The sequence below is a fragment of the Pezoporus occidentalis genome, unplaced genomic scaffold, assembly GCF_034315485.1.
Source record: "Pezoporus occidentalis ecotype Australia unplaced genomic scaffold, CSIRO_AGI_Poc_V1 ctg95, whole genome shotgun sequence".
Taxonomy (NCBI): domain Eukaryota; kingdom Metazoa; phylum Chordata; class Aves; order Psittaciformes; family Psittacidae; genus Pezoporus; species Pezoporus occidentalis.
Genome location: NW_026916315.1, coordinates 549,199 through 565,419, shown reverse-complemented (window position 1 = coordinate 565,419; position 16,221 = coordinate 549,199). Strand labels below are relative to the sequence as shown.

At 43.9% G+C, this 16,221-nt stretch overlaps 2 long non-coding RNA genes across 2 annotated transcripts in view; both read right to left on the bottom strand.

Moving 5' to 3' along the window:
* Positions 1-2,913, bottom strand: part of LOC134157366 (uncharacterized) — a 43,574-nt gene extending 40,661 nt beyond the window's left edge. Inside the window, exon 1 of the long non-coding RNA XR_009962295.1 lies at positions 2,798-2,913. This is a non-coding gene — a long non-coding RNA (uncharacterized LOC134157366). The remainder of the gene's footprint in view (positions 1-2,797) is intronic.
* Positions 2,914-8,333: 5,420 nt separating this feature from the next.
* LOC134157383 (uncharacterized) lies at positions 8,334-15,505 on the bottom strand. The gene is made up of 5 exons (XR_009962307.1): positions 15,358-15,505; positions 14,723-14,881; positions 11,686-12,133; positions 11,268-11,430; positions 8,334-10,589 (listed from the first exon to the last, which is right to left on the bottom strand). It is a non-coding gene; the product is annotated as an uncharacterized LOC134157383 (long non-coding RNA).
* Positions 15,506-16,221: the final 716 nt, after the last annotated feature.

Below are 16,221 nucleotides of genomic sequence, written 5' to 3'. Positions count from 1 at the left end.
ACACCCTGCAAACATTCAGCAAGGGCAGACTCTGATCCAAAGAGCTTGAGATTCAAGTAAAGATAAATACAAGGTCAGAGACATGTTTAACGAGTTGCCTGTGGTCATGTGTGTCATTGGTAGCCTACTCAAAAATCCAGGTGATATCTCAAGCTCCAGTCTAGCAATCTGTCCAAACACACCACCTCCTCTAGCCAATACTTCCTTCTCTTAAAGCAGGCTACAGAGAAGACACTTTGAGCTACAGTACAGGTTTTGCACTGAAAGTGAGCACCATTAAAGAAGCCATGTTTCCCCATCTACTGTCAGCTAACTAATTTGCTGTTTTTTCTCCAAATATCTCTACCTACAAGTCAAACCCCTGAAAGTGCTGGAAATAACAGCACCTCCTTCTGCATACCAACATGTTCCTTACATGTGGGAGAAGATCTGTGTCCAACACAATGATGAAAAGCTACTTCTGTAGAAGCTCAAAATTACTATTCTTCCTGCATTTGGCAGTTGCAATCAGTAAGGTCACTGCACCATGAGCTCCTATTGAATGTCTAAAGCCATTCAATTAATCTCAGTTTGCTGAGAACTCAGAGAATTTAAGTAAGGTCAAAGAGTTAAAAAGAGATGAGGCGACCCTACACTCCTACTGACAGGATGCTTCCTGAAAAGCTGACACAGATACGTAAGTTATTCCACTGACAAGAGAACAGAGCTTTCTGTAATCAACACCCTAAGCATATACACATATACTTTGAAAGACAGCAAAACATCTGGAGAATCCAACTCTGCTTGCTGTCCCCATCATATAGTGGGGAGTTATCTTTCTGCAGGAAAAGGCTTTATTTCTTTTTTGTTTTACAGATAATTTTTTCTGTAGATATTACAGGGTTACCCAGACATGCTTATCTGCTTCCTCAGGTGAAAAAAAGACAGCTGTGTATTGACTGCTCTAGTCCTGGAGACATCATCCCACAATATCTCCTTTTTGTCTGCTAGATGTGGGGTAGGGCTCTTGAAGAGCTGGGCACTGTTCTCACAGACCAGAAAGCAATTGATAAAGGCACAAACAATAAGGCTGCAGAACATGACACTCAAAAAGTCATGTAAAGAGTTCTACGGCCACAGAAACAGCCATGCAAAGTGGACCTACAGATGCCACGCCACTGAACTCTGTCCAGTCACAGTAATAGACAAGAAGCCTGGTAAGTTTTCTACTTTATCTCTGCTCCTCAAGGAAGTCCACTAGTGTAACGCTTATCTATCTGTACAAGGGAGAGTCCATAATGCTAAGGACCTGAAAAGAGTAGCACAGAACCTGGGCAGTCAGTACCAGGACAAGGATCCCCACAGGGAACACGTGATAAAAAATAGGTGCCTCTTTGATAAAGAACGATGGAAGTCATGGATTATGTCCAGACGCAGACAGAGAACAGGACACGAAAGTGACCTCAGCGATACACCAAACCTAGGTGGCTCCAGAGACTCAATCACAACTGGCTCCTAGAGGCAAGCAATTCTCATCCGTGACAGCTATATGAACATGGTTCAGCATGTCCCTGAGCATGCATGTGCTCAAATCAAGTTCAAAGCTAGTGGATCTCACACTAGTACTAGGTACAACATTTGGGACAAAGGAAGGCTGATGATACCACCTTTTATGGTTGGCATCACACTGAAAGAAGCAGTGCTGGAACAGCCCAGCCAAGCACACCTGTCAACTAGCCCAGAGAGGGCTAGTAATGGTGCATGCAGAGATCCGCAGTCCACACCCAGGTCAAACCTCAGTGCCTAAGAGCTAAGCAGGACAGCATTCAGCCCAACTTAAGTCACCAAGGTCTAGCTAAAAGAATCTTGACAGTTTTCTATTAGTCTAGCTTTCATTAATGCTGCTTGGACTGTCTCCACCATTTGCTAATTCATAACAGATTAGAAGGTCTATCTATATACTTATGAGATTCTTCCAGTGGGTGCAGGAATGCATTTCAGTAGTTATAAATGGCAGCCGCAGAAATCCAGTTTTTCTGATCATCTTACAATTGCATCCTTGTAAACAAGGAGGCAGATGTTGCTCTGATCATCAGCAATGGGAAAACAGCTTCTAAATTCCATGTCTAACACAAAGCTGTGCTTGTATCACCCCACAGTTGCATACATAGCAGGGGATTCCTGGCGGCTTCCCTAACAGAGAGGGCAAGCCAGGGCAAGGAAGAAAAGTGGCAGGACTAATTTTGCCGGTAATGTTAAGCCAAAGCAGCCTCCAGACAGCTCTAGGATGAACTAGGTTTGGCAAGCAAGGAGTCATGAAGCATAGTGAATCCTTGCTCCAACTTCTGTTTTCTCTCTCTTCAGCTGTGCAGAGTAGCTGGGTGAAAGACAAGACTGTCCTGCTCCAGGGAACAAATCAGGAAGACAACTGGGGAGCTAGTTACTCTACAGAGTGATGGGGAGAAATGTTAATCCTCCAAAATTAATGTACAAGGCATGTTTATAACACTGATTGCTACAAACAACATCCTCTCATGGTCTAAAAATGAACTATGTAGACAGGAAAGATGGAAGGTGATGGTAAGCAAAACGGTCCTGGCAAAACAGCCTACTGAAAATATTTACAAGGGAAAACATGCATAATTTTGAAGGCAGCCAGTGCTGCCAGCAGACCAACCAAAATGAATTCTTGCCATCAAGATGACTGCTAGGGTTTATAAGCCTTTTTCAAGAGGTGCTAGCATGTATATGTATGGATTCGCACAAGTTCAGTCTTACAAATACAGAGTACTATGATGACCCATCCCCATGTACCTACCTGCTCTTCTGGGATAGCTGATAGCTTCTCCAGCATCATTAGCCAGGCACTGTTCCTCTGCATGCCAATGTAGAGCCTGGAAGGAAACAAGGACAGCTTTATTCAGGAAAAAAGTGTGAAAACGAAGCACCATTTTTGGAAGACATAGCAATAATTTATCTCCTTAAATGATAAATGAAATACTTTCCCATGTAACTTTGGTAGCCACTCATCAGCAACATTCCACAGCCAAAAGTGATCCAATGGGCAAACATCCCTTTTCCACATTACCTCCCTCTCCCACCCACTAAACCCCACTCATGGTTTGGCAGCAGTGGGCAGCAGTGGTCACTTAAGGAACATCTCTGTATGGCATCTTGCAGAGTATTTCTGGATTTGTTGTGAGAATTTACCAGTGAACCCAACTACATGCCACAGCATTGAAAAGGGACTCACTGGAATTGACTCTGCTCATTGCTCTGCAATCTTACCAAATTTCCATTCAGAGAGCTGCCTCTGCTTTGGCTTTTGTTGAAGACTGCCATCAGATGCAAATTGTTAAAAAGGAAAGAGTCAGTATTACACAACAGTAGAGGAGAGACCTTGCTGCAGAGAATCTATATTCTGCTAGAGATTAAAACCCTCTTCCCCACTCTGTAATTCAGCTCTCACCATGCAAACACACCTGTGCCATGCTACAGTGACTCCCAAGGCATCATTGGAAGATTTGTGAGCACCTTATCTGTATTCCTAATCTCCCAGAGCTTCTCTTTATAATATGTTATATGAAAAACTTCTGTGGAATAAGCAATTCTGTGCTCATCCTTCCTGCTAAAACTTGTTGCACCTTCTGTATCATCAGACTGACCACAACTGCATGGCTATGCTATCTTATGAAGGGTCAAAGACTGGACATGAGTTTGCCCATTGACCTTTATACCACTGATTTTAAACACCCTATGTTTTTCAAAGTATGTCCCAAACTGAAGAATCCCATTCATAATCTGGAAAGCCAACGTTTCTAATCCGCATCATACAGTCAGAGGAACTGAGTCATCAGTTGTTTAAGGAACTTCCACTTTCCCAAAAGAGGAACTGTCATTTAGAGAACCTTCCTCTCAAATCCACTCAAACACATGAAGTTGACATGGGCTGAGCCCTGGTATTACTACCAAGAAGGGAAAGCACATATTTTATGCCAACCCTGTGCAAAGTCAACATTAAAGATACCTATGTTCATGGATGCTCCTTGAGATACTGCAAAGCAGCAATGTCTTGGCAATGTCAGGGCTGCAGTTCAAACATGAGATGGACGTTAAAGTTGACCTTACTGTCCATTTAACAAGAGAGCTCCAATTTGGCAGCCTGCTCAGAAAGGAAGGACTCCTGTGTGGCAGCCGTTTATGCAGCTCCCACATGTTTCTTCCACTCTAGGCAGACTAAATCCCTAAAGACAAGTAGAAAAGCAGTTTCTCCCACCACAAGCATAGAAAGAGGGCTTCTACATGAGACACCTGGACCTCCAGCCACCTGCCACAGAATTGCCAAGAGGCACATGCAGGGCCTCAGCAGTACTCTGGGTTTCAGGAACACAGGTGCAGACCCTCATTCCCTTCCACACCACCCAGGCTTAGCAATGAACTTCCTGTTCCCCCATTAATAAGCCTATGCCACGTGTTTTGTTTTGGTGGGGGGTTTTGTTTATCTGGGGGGAAGGGGGGAAGGATGGGGGTTGTGTGTTTGTTGTTTTGGGGGGGATCTTGAGGAGGGTTGGTCAGTTGTTTGGTGATGGCTTGGTTTGGGGTGTTTTTTTTAGTAGCTCACCTCATTTCACACTTGCCATTTCAGACTGAGGGTTGGGACCCTGTTGGCAAGAGCTGAATAAGTTCGTAAGAGTACATGCCTGACAAACAGGCCTCCCTTCTCTCATCCAAACAAACCAAGCTTAAGGCAATTCCCACCTTGCAGGCATCACACCCAAAGGACAACACAAATAGAAACAGCCTTGCAAGCAACAGCAAACATCCAGGATCGAAAGGAGTGTGACTTGGCTTTCTTCAGTAAAAGAAGTGTAACCTCCCCTGAGGTCAGATCCCACATGAACATGGGCTTATTATCAAGGAACTGAAAGAGGTGTTGAAGAAGCACCACCAGCCAAAAAAAAAACTCTCATAGCCCAAACCACACTTACACTTGGCTCTGTGCATCTACCTGTCCCTAGCTCTTTACCCAATCCCAACATTCCTATATGTCTAGAAGCACCACCAGCCTCCTGCCAGGCAGCTACCCCTTCCACGTTACACGTGCTCTTTGTTTCAGGAAATAAGCAGTGGGTTATTTACACGGTTGATTCATTTGGGTTTTTTGCCTGATGGTTTTGGAAATAACAGGCTTAGCTTGGCTTCTATCAAGTTCCACAAGAAACAAACCATGACACTAAGAAGGATCCTTGTACTTACTACATAGATTCAGAATTTTGCTCATGAGCTGTTCATACAGTGGCTATGGGGTGTCACACAACATCAGCATCAAGCTCCAGGATCATTTAAGCCTTGGATGAAGTTCTCCCCAAATCCTATGGTGTGTAAGTTAACATCACAGTAAGGCTTCCAGCTGGGAGAAATTTAATGGTACTGTTTTATACAGCACATCTCATTAACAATAAGTAATGCATTGGACAGAAGAAAAATATCTACCCTGTGTATACTGAGCTAACAAGGTCACACATTCAGATGTTAATATTTGTATAGTGTCATGCTGAGCTAGAAAACCTCCTGGAGAGTATTCTGTCCCTGCATTACACAGATTTGTAAGAAAGACAGCCAAAAGTTGAAGGACTCTATGTACAGCTTAGAGTCCAAACCAGAGTCTAATGAAGCTGTGAAAAGCTAGGATGTAAAAATAAGATAGCCAAATCAGGTAAAGAAATTAAGTACCCAGAAGTACTGGATCTGCAAGCCTAGGAAACAATAGAAAAATCTCTTTCAAGTTTGCCCTTCCCAAATGGGAACATCAGAATAAACAAGGTTACCTTTTTTCCTGCTTTTGAGTCCCTTCAGATCCATTTACATTTTATCCCCAGCCATATGCACAAAAAATGCCATCATCAGCCTAAGTTCTGACCTCTGATTTTGAGTGACTGATTCAGGAGTATTTGGAGTTTTACAGCAATCTTTTTGATACATGTGTCTAGACCCTTGCTTAAACTTCTTTAGAGTTTGTTTGGGTGCATGCTCAGAAGTCAAGGCACTCCTGCAGTCCTGCTCCTTAGTTGCAATCTGGAAAGGACATACTGACAGCACAGTGGTATTGCTTATTTAGCCATACCAATTATCCAAAGAGAGTGCTTCCAAGTGTAATGTTCTACAGGATAAAAAGGTTGGGGGAGCGGGGGGACAAAAAAAAATCCCCAAACCAACCAAAACCCAAACACTACAGCCAACTTTAAGCTATTCTCTGGAAAAAAAGAAAAATATTAAAAGTGGAGCCAGATCAGACCAGGCTGCATGCCTACTGCACCACTTAAACAAAAACCACTCTTGGGAGCAAGGCTCTGGGCAAGTTCCTGAAGAGATATCTCTATAGGAAATGCAAAAGAATAGACAATGCTACCTTCTAAAGCAAAGAGGATTTGAAGACCTATAAGCCAATATGTAAGAAAAAGCACCATTCTTATTACACTGTTGCCTCTTATATGGCAGAGTGATGGAAGTAACTCCCTATATGCAGGTGTTAGACGTGTCATACTGCCTTCTAACAGCAAAAGAGCAGGGAGTCAGCTGAGCTATAAGCACATAGCCAGAGCACCTGAGACTAATTGCTAGCTCACAGTTTTGTTATAGACTTTAACTACTAAACTTCCAAACACAGGTTATTTATGTGCTTAAGTCTATTACTTTAGTATCACTGTCGCTAAATTGCATGCACAATATATCTGAAACACTGGCTTGAAACCAGAAAGCAGGAGTAGAACTAGGTCCTACATCACTTCAGACCCTCCGGTAAGAGTATCTCAGCATTTCTCTTCCCAACTGTAAATCTTAAAATAAAATCAAATACAAGTACATGATAAATCAGTGACAAAATAGAAACTAAACCCAGTTCAAATGCCCTGACTGTATGGGACTTCTTGTCTTCTAAGTGTGCAGAACCCTACATTTTCCAGCAATTTGTCCAATTCACTTCTAAATATTTCCCAGAGGGAAAAATATTTAGTGGTCTATTAAGCATTAGTGTTGGGAAAACCAGTTAATATTTCCCCCTGGGGTTAATCTGGACTAAACACCATGAGAATTACATTTTGACTGAGTAATTCAGTTTCCTTTTACATGATTTCAAAGCACCCATCTCAGCTGAGGTCTCAGGCATCAGCTCCTCACGCATCTTTACCTGGCTTACTGTCTCTCCGTTGTACCTGCAAATACAGTCCAAAAGTTACTGAAGTCAACAGAAGAGGTAGTTTAACTTAAAATAAATCTTTTTTTTCTATTCTAAAGTTTTAGATTAGCAAAGGTAGTATGGATAAGTTTGCCATGACTCATAAATTTGAAGGATGCATTAGACAGCTATTAGAAAATGTCCTAGGCAGATTTTGATCACTTTTGGTAGCTGAGCATGAAGTATATTAGATTAGCCAAACTTGTTAAAAATAGCCTTAAAAGCCTCTAGTGACCAGGAACTCTATGACATTGCCAGATACTGGCACCACATCAATATCTTTACCACTAGAAGGTTTTCGTGTCTACCATGGCTCGCTCTTCTTAATTCAAGTGCTTTATTTCTCATCCTATCTACATTGCTATGGAGAAAAGTATCTTTCCCCCCTTTCTGCATAAGTCTTGCTTATATACTTTTAAAATGCTGTTGTACTTGCTTTCCAATGTAGTCAGCTTTTTTCCACTCCTTGTTTCGGGGTTATGCTTTCAAGATCTACAATTGTTCTCCCTGTTCTCCTTTGGCATCTCCTCATTGTCCACATATTCCCTGAAATGTACCCAATTGCAAACAGTGCTCCAGCTGTTTCCCCAGGACTTTGTAGAGTAAAGGAGTTATAGCTGACTCTCCTGACACTACATGAGTACTCCTGGTTCATAAATCTAATATTTGTTTATTCTCCTGCAGCTACATAGAAACTCCAGATATTATCTTCTGTTCCTCAAGATCTGGAGCAAGCAGATGAAGCTCTTCAAAACTACAGTAAGGGATGTTAAAAAGAATCACAATTTAAACAAGGGCTTAATTACAAGTCATGATTATCCTTTAAGGAAAAGAAAAAAGAAAACAAACAAAGAAACAAAAAACAAAAAAACAAAACAACAAAACCCCCAGAACAACCAACCAGCCACACTTCATCTTTTCATTAACTTATCTGTATTCTGTGTCAGGTCTGTTTTTAAGTACACTGAAGCCTGACAATACCATTGGAAGAGAAAAAGAAAAGAGCTATTCTCTGGAGGCACTATTATGAATAACATGTGTTCCTGGCTGTTTCCTCTGGGCCTATTTTATGAATCAGTCCCAAAAAGCAAACAAGTCATTCAACACTCTCACCACAGGGTCACTCATTGAGCACAGGTTTTTATTTTAGCACAACAGTAACAAACCTAAAAGTTCTAAGATACTCAAAATTTCAGCTTCACACTGGAACAGAGTGATGCTACTGAAACAGAGTTCTTTTCCATACTACAGAGGCAGCAGCATTGTTCTCTGCTTTGTACTGGAGTTGTTGACAGAGGAGCATCTCTCAGTAGTCATTACAGAGAATGAGAAGCCATTTGTTCTCCCCACACCAGCATAAAATTACTAGTCCCAGCATCTTTACAATGCTGATGAGGTACTACACAGGTCCTGCATCACACTAGCAGGACAAAGCAATGGTGAAACTGTTTTGTGCATTTTTCCTCTAGACCATTGCTGTGCACTTCACAACGGCAAGAGTCAAAACTGCTAATCAAAACAATCTGATGTGGGTTAAAATACAAAAGCCAGGGTATTAGGCAAAAAAATAAAAGAGGATTGTTTGCAAGTTCTCCAAGGCATTTATTTCCACCTTCCTCCACCACTTTGGTTCCGCAAACTTGTGAAGACATGCTGTTGCCTCACAGGTGGTCGTGCTCTTTCTTTACAGGCTTCAATCACCTTTGAGGTGGCTCATAATAGATTTTGAACAGGAAAGGCTAGTCCTGGACTACTGTTATTCAATAGAACAAGAAGATAAAGCAAAATAAACTTCATAATTTTTGGTTGCAATGCCCAGAATTATGATCTAGATTCATCTAATTGCACTTGGATTCAGAGAATTAGTTCCACCCATTGTAACAAATGGAACCAATTGCAAAATTTGGATGTGAGTCAGTATTTAGAATCCAATCCAACAGTCAACAGCAGGCTTTGTCACAACTGCTAACATTTAAAGAGTAAGGGAAGAAATAAATGAGTAAAGAGCTGATTTAGCATAAGAACTCTCAGAAATGCTGAAACCCTGCATACCAAGATACCTTCTGATCACTGGGAACAGAAGATTAGAAATAAAAAGTGGCATCAGCCAATATTTTAAACGTTTGATTAATAATTGAAGGTACTAGGAGGAACACTAAATAACAGTTCTTGCTCTTGGGTGAACCCCTTTCAGTATCCTGATTGGATTTATAACCTTGGAAATAATTAGGGAGAGCCAATACAAGACCTGAAAACCTTTGCGCAAGCAGTATGACCACCACTTATGCTTTGATATAATTTCATCTATTGCTGGTTCCAAAGACTCCCCTCACTCCGCACACTACCCCAAACGCCATTTCCATCTCCCAGCCCCATGAGGGCATGCTCACATAACCATGCTGTGCTTCCAAATACTACAAGTTAAAAGTTGGGATATTTTGCTTGCCAAATACACTCACAGGTTCTGGAAACTCCAGGTGAGTTGGTGCATTTCAACAAAGTCCACTTTATGCTTCTCCTCCAAACTATTTTCCAAGCTCACACCTACTGTGTAGGAGAAGCAGCAGTAGCCTACATAGGTGAGCACCATGTGCTGATTCAGTTTCCTCTAATAAATCAGACTGGTAACTCAAGGACAAGCAGCGCCATTGTGAGGAGAGGCACAAAGTTCTCACATTCTTCAAGCATGGCAGCAGAAGCCAGGAACGCCAACACGGGGACGGAGATGGACAGCCACATCCCCTCACCTCTTGTGCCCTCTTTGCAGAAGCAAGAATAATCCTATTTACCAAGCAGCATTCTAGGGTCATCATCGAGACTTGTTAAAGCCTGCACAGTATTCAAGACCTTTTAAAAGCACAGACTAAAGTTAGAATTTCAAGTCAGCCAGTTCAAACAGTAAACAGGACACTTAGTTTTAACAGGGAAAGGGTAATTGCTCTTTGGCACTGCTGATTGTATGAGATTCTCACTCCAAACAGGAGATCTTTCCACATGCCATGGTTCAGCTGAACCACCAGATACAAGCTGCCTGCAGGAGCAACTGGCTGCAAATCTCTGGCCTGTGCACATTAGTTAATGCCATCCTCCTGAACCCTGCTCTTTCTAGGCAAAGCTATTTTCAAACTAACCTTAAAATCTCTTCCACAGAGCCAGCAGCAGGAGAAAACCCCAGTTAGACTGGAGACTGCTGCTTCCCCCACTCACCAGCATTTCCAAGCATTCACAGAAGTAAGTTGGCAGAGAAACAGGAAAAGATGGAGATTTAAAGAATCTTGTAGACACATGACTTTAGCACTAGTTTCCATGCAGCTCAGGCAGCAGATGTTGACACTAGGAGGCTGCCCAATTCTGTTCCACCAGCCCCGTTTGTTACCTAGAAAAACAAGCTTGCTAAACCGACTATCTAGCTCCCCCAGCCCCTAGGCACAAGGGGAGGGTGGCTCCAAGTTGCTGAAGAGGCTTTTATAGTCAGAGAATGGAAGCTATGACCAGGATTTAGATGTCAAATCTCCAGAGAAAACTTTGGGTTCCTGTGAACTGGACTACAAAAACCATCAAGCCCTCCAAATTCAAGAAGGACCCTCATTTCTAGGCTTTGACAGTTTCAGCCTTCCTTAAGCCACAGTCACTTTCTCCCAGGGTGCTCCCACCCCAGTTCTATGTTTGGGAGTTTTGACCTGGTGAAGAGGCAAGTGCTTATGTCCTTGCTGCATGAGTTTTGAAGGACTGAGAGCCATGCAACATGTGTTGATCAAGTACAAATTCAAAGTGAATTTGTCTCGAGTGACAATAGCAATGCCAGAAGGAGGCTGGTGAAAACAAAACAATTACTGCGCCTACAGGAATACAGCAAGAAGATTAGCACCCAAAACTCTCTCAGCAGGCATCGCTTTGAAATGCTTTTGTCTTTTGAGGTTGCCCCCCACCTTTTTATTTTTTTAATGTGTTTAAATTCTAAATTAGGCAACGGCAGAGATCACCATCCACAACAAATTGTAAACAATCCCCCAAATTGAAGGTGTGCTAACAGGGATAAGCCATACTTCCAGACCTGAATCTGTCCTTAAACATGAATGGCTTGTAATCCTGCCTCAAGAGATAAGGCCAGGCTCGGGTCCCTCTTCCAAACATCTCTATTCCAGGCCAGTGAGTAACGCTGGGTGACAGTCAAAAGAGCTGGAGGGCATAATATCCCCTCCTTTTTCATATTAATCCTGCAAAAAATTAAAACACAAATGAAATAAACCATGGGACTCGTAAATCTATAAAATTCAGGGGGTAAAAAAGAAATTACTTGTAACCAAGGATTTTTGGACTGCTGAGAGTGATTTTCCATGCGTGTCTCATGCTTCCTGCATTGGCTGTATGGGCTGAACGAGGGGGAGATGGGGAAAAAACATGAAAACAACAAAACACCACTGCTTTCAAGAGCAAGGAAAGCTGCTCAGAACGGGAGGAATGAGATTCACCTGCGCCAGGAGAGGGCGCATTGACCAGCCGCAGCGGCAGCAGGAGCCCCCAGCCCTGCGAGCTCCCATCTGCCGGGAGCGGGAAGGACGGGGGGCCCTGGGCGCCTCCACCTGCGCTTCCCAGGGCGCTCCCTCATCGGTTCCTTCGTCCCTGTTTATCCCACACAGCTGGTCATTCATCTTCACTCAGACAGGGCTTTTTTTGCTCTGCTCTTCTGGCTCCATATTAACACCCGGCTGCCTTAGGTGACACCATGACCTACTTTTTTCTTTTTCCTCTTCTCCCAGAGAATAGCAAATCACTGCTTCAGTGTGGCTTGCAAGGAGGAAAAGCAAAATTAAGGAGTACTGGCAGAGCAAGCCAGAGCCCTTTTCAAAAATTCATGGCTGTTTGTGAGATGTCAGGCAAAGAGAGGCAAGACCAGCCCAGGCTCCCCAAACTGCACAGCTGAAAAGGAGAAGATAACAGGAAAACTAAGAGAAGGGTCTTGTGTTTTGAGTGCCTGAAATAACTCTACCAAAACTGAAGCAATTTCCCACCTGGCTCCCATAAAGCTTAAATCAGCTGATTTAGGACAAGGGTAAGAAAACAGTGGCAGTGACTCAGGCAAGGGAAGACTGTGGCTCAGGAGACACCAGCTCTTTTCCATCCTTCCCTGCAGACATGATCTAAGGAAAATATTTAGACTCAGAGCCTCCAAGATAATCAATTACATGCCTATATACCAGAAAAAGTCAATCAGCTTAACCCTAACCTTAGGGAAATCCAGCTATCTCCACCAGCTTCCAGTGTCAATTACAAATCTACTTTCCTTGAGGATGTGGTTTTTAGTCTCTATATGTCTAACCTCCCTGGTGTTTGAGAAGAGATATAATTTCTCTAATTCTGCAAGGTACTCTGTGCAGCAGACTGCTAGGCATGCCTAATAACTTAGCAAAGGGGTACCTAAAAGAGTAAGTTGGAAATGTCTATGTTCTATGAGGCCAAATAATCTTTCAAGGATTTTTGATTCTCTCAGACATCCAGACTTTTTTAGTTCTTGAGCTTTCAAAAGCTTATCTAACATGGTTTGAAAGGTATATTACTCTGACTTAACATGCCTTTTCTTGAAATACACAGATGGTTATCCTTGATAGCAAGCTCAGAGCATAACTGCAGCAAGACAAGCAGTATTTGTCAGTACTCCAGCAAGACTGAAGTCAAGCTATTTCTAGGCTGATATTTACTTTCTTCATTGCTGGAGAGCTTGCAGGACAAACAAAGTGTATTCCCTTGCTTGCAGGTCAGGTCCAAAAGGGTCCTCATGATTTTTGCCCTTTCATTTCAGGATCTGGTTTGTAATGGAACCAATGGTTTGAGGTGTCCTGGGTTCAGCAGTAGCAGTCCTGTTTCTCCTTCGTGGTAGCTGGTGCAGTGCTGTGTTTTGACTTCCAGCCTGGGAACAGTGCTGGTGATACCGATGTTTTCGGTTGTTGCTAAGTGATGTTTACCCTGACCAAGGACTTTGTGAGCCTCATGCTCTGCCAGGGAGGAGGGGAACCCGTGAGGAAGCAGAGACGGGGCGCCTGACCCAGGCTAGCCAAAGAGGTATTCCATACCACAGCACGTCATGCCCAGGGTGTAACTGGGAGTTAGCCGGAAGGGGTGGTAGACTGCGGGGTTGGAGGAGGGATGGGTTGGTGCTTGGTTGGGCTGGGGGGGCAAGTTATCGGTTGGCTGGTGGTGGGGTGATGTATTCTCTTCCCTTGTTATTTCCTTTATCATTGTTATTATTGGTGGTAGCAGTAGTGATTTGTGTTATACCTTAGTTACTAAACTGTTCTTACCTCAACCCGTGGGAGTTGCATTCTTTTCGATTCTCCTCTCCGTCCCTTCAGGAGTAGGGGGAGGGAAAGAAGGGGGGGAGTGGGTGAACAAGTTACCTGACTGGGTTTAAACCACGACAGTTCTTTTTGGAGAATACAATACCACCGGCCAAGAAACGAGTCTCACCCAGAAGCCCGTGTCATTCCGGATAAATTGTGGGGGTGGTGTAGCTGCTGTGCTTGGAGCTGGGGTAACCGCACTGTCTGTTGCAGTCGAAGTTTGAACAGCTGCTGTACTTGCCACTGGGGTAGCTGCGCTGTTCATTGCAGCCGAAGTTTGAGTAGCGACTGTACTTGTCACCCCCCCCAGCCTGACCAAGCACCAACCCATCCCTCCTCCAACCCTGCAGTCTACCAGCCCATCCGGCTAACTCCCAGTTACACCCTGGGCATGACGTGCTGTGGTATGGAATACTTCTTTGGCTAGCCTGGGTCAGGCGTCCCGTCTCTGCTTCCTCACAGGTTCCCCTCCTCCCTGGCAGAGCATGAGGCTCACAAAGTCCTTGGTCAGGGTAAACATCACTTAGCAACAACCGAAAACATCGGTATCACCAGCACTGTTCCCAGGCTGGAGGTAAAAACACAGCACTGCACCAGCTGCCACAAAGGAGAAACACGACTGCTACTGCTGAACCCAGGACAGCGGGAATGGCATGAATCCTGGCAGCAGCTGGGTAGCATTCATGTGCATTGGGATAATGCTCACTGGGTCTCAGTAGCAGAAGTGCAACCCTGCACTAGGTTGTGAATGTCTGACCTAAGGAGTAACTCCCACCACCTGCAGCAGCTGCAGGCTTTTGTATCTTCACTCTCAGCACTTTAGTTATTACCGTGCCTGCTGGTAGGGAGGAGCAGAAGAGCTCCAAGGTGTACCACTAGGTTTAAGCTCTTATAGCCAGAGTTTAGGACCTGCTCCAGCTGGGTATACTCTGAAAGTCACTGCCACTGTATTTACCTTCCACTGCTGCAGAAGGGCTGAGCTACATCACTGCCATTCAGAAAAAAAAGCATCTTTTTTTCATTCAGAGCCAAGTATCCCCCTAGTGACTATTCTTGCTGAACATGCCAGTAGCTGGGGCAAGACGTGCTGAAAGTCCAACATGTCCCACCTCACTTCAGTACAACACAGCACCAAGACCTCATCCGTCTATGTCCCAGACACACCACTTACCCTGTGCTGTGCTCAGCTGCACTGACACACAGGGCTGGAGCACATGCTGCAGCTGGTTGTGTTTGAGTACCCAGACTCTCCTGGAGACCCAGCTGCAGACTGTAGCCCCTCTTTATCACATAATACCCATGTTTTTCTCATATATGACCCTGAATGGCTCTCATGAGAAAAAAAAATAATTAGAAAGTCAATACAGGATGCATTTGTGAATAGAAAACAGGCTCCAGGGCACAATGTCACTGCTGCTCCCAGCAGCTCCTAAAAATGCATCGCAAAAAAAAAACTCCACATGAAACTGCCTGAGTACAGAAGACATTGTTCTCTTCTGCACATCTTTTCTTCCAGACCCCTCCTGGAACCCAGCTGCTCTACTGAACCCCTAGCCAGGGACATGGCACAGCAGCCCAGCACAAGCTGCTCTCAGTTTTCCACTGCAATTAGCATAGGTGTTGTTTATACTATTTTAGAGTGACCTAGCTCATCTGGGAAAAGCCCTTGTCTCCAATTCACTCAGAAAGACATAGTAGTTGCTTCTCTGCTCTTGGCATGAAGTGACCTTGAACATGGTTGGGATGGATGAGTCCAGGATAAATGAGAATCACTACCACCTAGGCACTGAGTATGCATAGGCTTACCACTAAAGAGCTGGAATCCTCCCCCAGAGTCCACATATAAGTCTCAGTGGCCACGTCAAAGGCTCAAGGAGATGCTTTCAAAAAAAGCCACAGATTCCCCAGAGATTGCCCAAAACTTGTAGATGGAAATGTAAAACGATCTTCTGTCAACTGACCTACATGTAAAGAATAAACACTCAAGAGACAATCGGCAGGATCAAGGCACTCTGCACACTCTCAGCCCAAACACGTGCTCTTTGCTTTAAAGATATGCAGCCAGCATGCCCCAGGAGCTCCTTGCATCTTCAGACATATGTTAACATGCCTAGAGCATATCTACACAAGCATCTAAATTCAGATAAACAGAGTGCTTTAGAAGTAGATCTCCCAGTTGTTCCCATTTGCTGCATTTTGTTTCACATCACAGAGTGATCCTGACGATCAACTAGACTGGAAGAGGCAGAGCACACCAAATGCACTCCAATCACCAACATCCAATCCTAAATGCTGGTCCTCCAAAGCAGAGCTAATCTAAAGTGAAACCCCGCTGGAAATGCAGATAGCACTGATGTTATATACTCACCCCCATCTGACCTATTCCACAGAGTGCCTCCAGTTCACAGCTCAGTGACACCCTCAGTGCCACTCCAGCTACACTTTGCTTCCACCCATCTGACAGCTTTCACCTGTTTCTTTTGCCTGGTGCTTAGATGATCATCCTCAGAGACAATCCCTTAGCTTTTATTGCATGCAGTTGCAACAGCTATTCAGATAGGGCCCTTAGCTCTCTCTGCCTGAAATGTCTGAATAAAATGAAATTAATTCATTGCAGTTTTTACTGCTTCCAAACTTGCTTGCTGCAGATGTTTCCCCCACTTCACCAGG